The sequence below is a fragment of the Mandrillus leucophaeus genome, unplaced genomic scaffold (assembly GCF_000951045.1).
Source record: "Mandrillus leucophaeus isolate KB7577 unplaced genomic scaffold, Mleu.le_1.0 Scaffold148, whole genome shotgun sequence".
In the NCBI taxonomy this organism is placed as follows: domain Eukaryota; kingdom Metazoa; phylum Chordata; class Mammalia; order Primates; family Cercopithecidae; genus Mandrillus; species Mandrillus leucophaeus.
In genome coordinates, this window is record NW_012101454.1 from 337,394 (window position 1) to 344,366 (window position 6,973).

At 38.6% G+C, this 6,973-nt stretch overlaps 1 long non-coding RNA gene across 2 annotated transcripts; it reads left to right on the top strand.

Annotated features, from left to right (window-relative positions):
* The first annotated feature begins 428 nt into the window (after window positions 1-428).
* Window positions 429-5,625, top strand: LOC105535559. Of its 2 annotated transcripts, XR_001005453.1 has the most exons (5): window positions 429-493; window positions 680-849; window positions 993-1,088; window positions 3,659-3,710; window positions 5,605-5,625. It is a non-coding gene; the product is annotated as an uncharacterized LOC105535559 (long non-coding RNA). The 2 variants fall into 2 exon arrangements; XR_001005452.1 differs by lacking the exon at window positions 5,605-5,625 and having other exon boundaries at window positions 3,659-3,937.
* The last annotated feature ends 1,348 nt before the right edge of the window (window positions 5,626-6,973 follow it).

Sequence of the window (6,973 nt, forward strand, 5' to 3'; positions counted from 1 at the left end):
TGGGACTGCGCCACTGCACTCCAGCCTGGGTGACAGAGCAAGACTCCATCTCGGGGAGGGGGGGGGGCGGGGGGGAAAGAATGGTGGCTAGTCAAACAGTCCCTTCCAGTAACAAGCTCTCAGGCACCCATCTCAGAAGATTTATTACATGGTGCCTCCACCATTGACCCCAAAGGAGAGACTGACTCTGCAAACAGCTCAAATCATAGTCATCCTGTCCATTTCCTGTGTGTCCCTCCCACTCTTCTCATTAACATGTAATACCATAGTCACATCAGTCAGTGGTTAGGATGCTGGGTTAATTTTGCTCCCAAGGCAAGTGATGCCTGAGAGAAAGAGCCATTCATTTGTCTTTTTCATTTCAGCTTCTTCCTAAATAGGACAGCCTTTTAGAAAGACTGTAACAGTGTCAGGTTAGTTAACTAAATACTTTGTAACTTCATCCTGATATAAAAGAACAAGGAAGAGAGTTGGATTAGGATAACTCACTGTGGTACATCTTATTTTTTATTTAGTTTATATATTTTGTGCTTTTAGACTAATTTTGCAGGTAGAGTGGGGTATAACTCACCCATGTTTTTTACCTCACAAGCTGGATTAATTATCTTAGTAACATTAGCTGTATTAAAGTGGTTGTAGAAGTCAGGTTAGGGCAAGCACTATTATTTATGTTTTACAGATGGGGTAACAGATAGAAAAGGCACGGAGAGGTTAAGTGATTTGCTTATGGTCACAAAGCCTGTTAGCAGCAAACCCAGAACAAGAACCCAAGATTTATGACTGCTAGTTCCAGCTGTTTTTCTTTGTCATGCATCCTCAGCAATCAACACAATGAAAATCTGTTTGGAGGTAACTGGGTACAACAAAATAAATTATTGTTCCTTTTGCTGGGTGAATTCAGTTTGACCTGGATATTAAATTTGCGTAAGTCCCACTGTCTCATTTAGTTATGTCTGCTCTTTAACTTTTTAAACGATGCTTATGACTTTCAGACTATTGATTTGTATAAAGGAAGATAACATTGATCAACCAAACAGGAAGTAATCCGGTGATTCCGGGACAGCTGTGGAATTCAGAGGCAAGGTCAGGTAAACACTTCAAACATGCGAAAAGAAAATGAGAGAGCTGAAGGGAGATCAAGCAATTTGATTTGCTCTTGGTTTACTCTGGAGGAAAAGGAATCCTTCTGAATTCTGAATTCTGAATTCCCAGAGCCAAGTGACTATATTCTTCCATTTCTTCTGAGTGTCTTCCAGGGAAAGTGTGTCCTCGCCAGCACCACAGTGACACTTTCTATTCCGTGACAGAAACTAAGTCTTGAAAGACAACATTGTTACACTGTTTGGGGAGATGATGCCTAGTGGTTGTTTTGTTTTGAAGTCAGTGGGGATAGTGAGGAGGGGTTTAGTGAAGGAGTAAATGTGAATGATAATGTCATAAATTCCCCTATGATTCTGATTATGAGAACTCTCCTCAGAGAATCTCAGTTCCCTAGGGAACTTTGTCCAGGATCTCCCAATTCTTTCGAGATCCCATCCAAAAATGGTGACTTGGATAAGAGAATTCAGGAACTGCATGCCACTCTGTATCTAACTCTGCATGCGGCTATGTTCACATTCTGCTAAAGCTGACTGATGTTCAAACACTCAGCCCAATGATAAGGGTTTTAAAAGTGTATTATTTTCACTATTGATATAGATCTTGTGGAATAATCATTTCATAATGACCCAGATCTTAACTAGCAGCAGACTAGTGTCTGCTACTAGTCAGGCACACTCTAGTGTGTGGTTGGTGAAGCCAGAGAGAGATGTCATTTCCTAAGAAACGGGCAAGGAGAGAGAAAGCAATTGAAGGGTGAAGAGCAGAGAACTATGAAGATGATTCAGGAAGAGGCACATGGAGACTAGAGATATAACAGAAGTTCTGGGCAGTGAACGAAGCCATCTAATACAAGGAAAAGGGGGCCAGGGACTGAGGAGGAAGGCGTAGTTTAGATTTGATCTTATTTGTACCCACAGACCAGTTGCTAAGGGTCCAACTTTCCCACGGATTAGATTTAACAGATATAGAAAGTTAGTTTTCGAAAAGAAATCTTATGTATTAGCTAAAGTATGTCCAGTTTAATTATGTAATAAAGATAAATATTTGTAACTCATTTATTTGAGTATATATTTTATAGATAACAATGTACCAGAGTGTAATAGAAAGTACCTTACAGTATAAACTGTAGTGATTTGAATGTCTTGTCTGAGGAGGATGTGGAGAAAGGTCCTGTATCTCTCAATAGTAGTCCCCAAGTAAGCCTAAAAAGAAACAAAACATTGTAAATCTCTTGGTTCCTAGTAACAGAGGAGATTTTAAACACAGAGTCACCTAACTGAGTGGAATATTTTTAATTTAGTATTAGCACCCTTTCCTAAAGATCCTATAAATTAAGAACTCTCTGGTTTTTTTAAGCCATAAGTGTTAAAGTGTAACCTGTTACAAATCAAGTTCAGGCCCACTCTTGATAACATTGTCTTTTCAGGCTAATTTTGCAGGTAGAGGGGGGCATAACTCACCATAGTTTTTTCCTCACAAGCTGGATTAATTATTTTAAAAATAGCAAAGATCATGAAAAATAGCCCAGCCAAATACTCATTTTTTTGCTTAATGTCTCATTGCTTGGCAATTTTCTTCACTGTCATTTTCAATGGAAAAATACCTGAAATTCAACTACTGAAATTCAACTGAACAGAGTGGTTTAAAAAGAATCAATAGACATGCGAATAATAAGGAAAGCATTCAAATGCAATATAGCATTTGTTTCTAATTACCACTTCATCAAGTCCCAGTTACAAATTAAGTCTCTTTTATTTCAATTAACAGTCTAATGGTGCTTCAGAGAGATAAAGAATGTTTTAAAAAGAAACCAAACCTCTGATTAAGAGCACCCAATTTTCTCTCCAGGGAAACATGATAAAGGTTTTAAGCTATGAGTGAAATCTGGGGTAGGTGATGTGGGAACTGTACTGTCCATCACAGCTAAGAGATGTAGATGATGTTTTTGGTTTTTGTGCTCCCCTTCCTGGGACCTTCTCAGCCATTCTACTGCCCACTTCTCTTCTGATATCCTATCATGGGAGAGAAGTCACCCAGCTGGCCATGCATCTGTACAACAAATATTTACTAAGCACTTACTTTGTACCAGCATTTAAGTACTTGGTCATGAGGATTCAGTGGTATATAAGATCTAGTCCCTTCTGTCACAAAGATTGTTGTTTAGTGGGATAGAAAGACATATAAGCTAATATTTCTAGTGTAATCTGTCTACAACAATAACAGAATGAAAACACCTATAATGAAGATTGATAAGTTAATTTACTCTAATATGTTATGTCATTTTACCCAGAAGTTTTTAAATGAACAGAATATATATATATATATATTTCTCTCTCTCTCTCTCTCTCTCTCTCTCTCTCTCTCTCTGCTTTGAGTGAAATTCCTGGTATTTGTGATTAGGATGATGAGATGTCTGGTACCCACAGAGCTGACCACAAATTCTTTCCATAAAGCTGGGCTTGTTATAAATTTTAATTTCAACTCAGGGCTGGATGAATTCATAGAATGTTAAGGGTTCAAGGAATGTCACAATGTATCTTATTGATTCATTTTACAGACGAGGACCCTAAGACCTAGAGAAACTAAGTCATTTGCTCAAGAAGACAAAGGTAATCATTAGAAATCAACATGAGATTTCAGCTCTCCTGATCCTTAGTACAACATGTGAAAGAAGATATGTTGTCTTTATTCACAATGGAGGCATTTTTCTGGCTGTGTTTAATTTGGCCTCCCTATGGATTCAGGACCCATAACTCTTGTTCTCACTCATCTGCTATGCTGCTGATAAGGACTTCCAGGTCAACAGCTGTAACTGCTAAATGAAGTTAATACTCTGCCTTGAAAGAAAGAAAGAAAGAAAGAAAGAAAGAAAGAAAGAAAGAAAGAAAGAAAGAAAGAAAGAAAGAAAAGAATCAGAAGGAACAGAAAAACCAAAAGATTGAAAGTCATTTGGAAATTTCTTGAGTGGTGTCTGGCAGGTCTTTTATGAAGATTATCATCAACCAGGAAAAAAAAAACAAAAACAAAACAAAAAAAACCAACGCCTGCTGACTGTGTTATCTATAGTGCATATTGCGTATTTTGGCTGATTCATTGATGGTGTAACAGATAACGGAATGAAAGGAAATGGTTTGGTTTCTATAGAGGAAAAAGAATGGTTTGTATGAGGAAACCATTAGTTTCCTGAGATTGCTATACCAAATTATCACAAACTTGGTATCTTAAAACAATAGAAATGTATCCTCCCACAGTTCTGGAGGCCAGAAGCTCAAAATCGATATTTGGCGACTGAAATCAAGGTGTTGACAGCACCCTCTGGAGGCTCTTAGACAGAATCTGTCCCTTGTATCTAACAGATTCTGGTGGCTGCTGGCATTCCTTGACTTGTGGTCATACCATTCCCATCTCTTCCTCCATAGTCACATCGCTTTCTCCTCTTCTCTGGTGTTTGCATTCGTTTTATAAGACACGTATGATTGCATTTAGGGCTCACCAGGATAATACAGGATAACCTTCCTATTTCAGGATTCTTTGCCACGTCTTCAAAGTCCTTTTTGGTCAATGAAGGAATATTCCCAGGCTCCAGGCTTTAGGATGTGGGTGTTAGTGTTGGGGTTGGGGGCAGAGTTGGGGGTGAATAACCAGCCTACTACTGGTGGGTGACTGGTTATCCATCATTCTTAAATCAGAAACGATGACCCAAAATCTCTTTTTGCTTTTGTTTCTTTCATTTTGCATATAATTACTAGGCTCTGCTTCTTCAGACACTTTTATTACATTTCAGTTTTTGCCACATCTCTCAAAAATGTCTTATTATTTTTTTCACAGCCTGTCATTTAGTTATGTTTTCTTCTAAGTGTGACTGTCTTGGTCAGTGCTCTGAAGTAATTGGTCAGTGCTGTGAAGTAATTAAAATCACTGTGAAGCTGAATGAAAAATCAGAAGAAGAATCAAGAGACTTGTTTCGCTTGTTAGGAGTTATGTCTATTTTTGGAGTTGGTGGTAATTTCTGGTCAAGGAACCAAATGTTCTTATTTCTAACCATATAGTCAAATAAGATGGCTAAGGTGCTTTCGTAATCACCGTTGATCCACTGTCAGATGGGCCTGTGCTCTGTGACAACTTTTCAGTATTATAGACTTTACCAAATAAAAAGGTATCTCCTCAATGAGTATATTAGCCAGAACCCTGTGGCAGAAAAATAAGCATGAGGGTGCCCTTTCATGCCTCCTGAGAACTCCTGTGCTAGACAGAGCCTGTTCAAGATGTCTCTTCTGACTTTCTGATTCCAGTTGACATCTCGGCATACAAGGCAACTTTGTGATGGGGCCAGAGGGCACCACACATTGTTGTGTATGAAATACTCTGTTCAGCAAACAAGCCATGCAGCATCAAGACCTAGTGTGGTCGAGGATGGTGGACTAAAAACCACTGTGAGAACAGAGATGTAGCCACCTCTGAGAATGGTTTTCTAAGCAGGATGACTTGGTTCCATCCCTACAGGCATCGTCTGGTCCAGTTCAGAGAAAAGTCAGCGAGAACAGAGACTCATCTCTTTGTTGACTGCCTTAATCCCTAGAGTTGTGTTCTTCAATTTGCTACTATTTGCTACAATTTTTCTGCGTAACAAGCAAGTTCTACCCTGCCTAGGAGAGAAACTTTTAGTAAATTCATCTTCATTCACTGCTATTCAGCTCATGCTTTAAAAACTTAGATAATGCTGTCTGAAATACTTAAGTCCTGGTCAAATGGGGCTGCTATTTCATTCAGTATAATCAAAAAATAGCCAAGGACTTTAGTTAATGTTTCTTCAGATGACAGAGAATAAACAAATTATTTTGGATATATCTACCATGACCTCCAAACATGATTGTTGATATCTTTTCTATATAAATTCCTTTCCTACATAAATGGTACTTAGCTTTTTCTTGAAAGATATTCTTTTCTCTCCAGCTCAAAGATAACCCTCTTTCCCTCAAATTATAAGTAGTTTATACTTAATAATCTTCCATACGAATTTTTTAAATTACAGATGGTAAGGTACACTTTTTTTTTTAATTTTGTAACACCACAAACCATCAAATCTGAAGAGAAGAAATGTTGAGTACGATTTACGAAAAATGAATTCTCGTAGTGTATATAGCAAAAATCATCTTAGAATGAATAGAAGCCCTAAATAACTGGATGACCACCAGGCTTATCTGCATCCATGTTCTACTTGGTTAACTGTTAAACAATATCTAACTTGTTGCATTGTGAAAACAACACGTGTCTGTAAACTGAAAAAGAGACGTTATTATCCACCTGGCTTAGTTATAATGGAGAAATGTCCTTCAGTTGCATGATGCTCTTCCTATGAATAGGAAACCAGATCAACATTTCCGTTCAAGTTCTAGCTTGCCTATAACTTGTCTTAGCTCCTTTTGCAAACCAAACGTAGCAGCAGTTATAACTGAATTAGTCTAACTGCTCAGATACATGCATTTCTGTTTGGTTGCTCTGGTATCTTCTTGAAGGTCAAGTGCTATGATCATTTATCATCATCAGAATTGGCTGCCATAACTCAGTGTTCCCCTGACCTGCAGCCGGCAGAGCACCAGTACAACTTGTAGAAAGCGGCTCCAAGGTCAGCACCCTCTCATAAACCTACCGAACCAGGAACATCTTCCAGGCCCTCCACTCTCAGGATTTTCAAGGAGAAAACAAGATGCCGAGGACTGGGAATGAGGGGCTTCAGCCCTGCACAATCTCTACATTTTGCTTTAGTCCCAAGAGGGACGAATGAAGAATGTTGTTATTGATGCTAGGACCACTTCTCTCCCATATTGTGCCCAGTAAACATGACCTTACTCGTTATTGAAATACTAGCGTT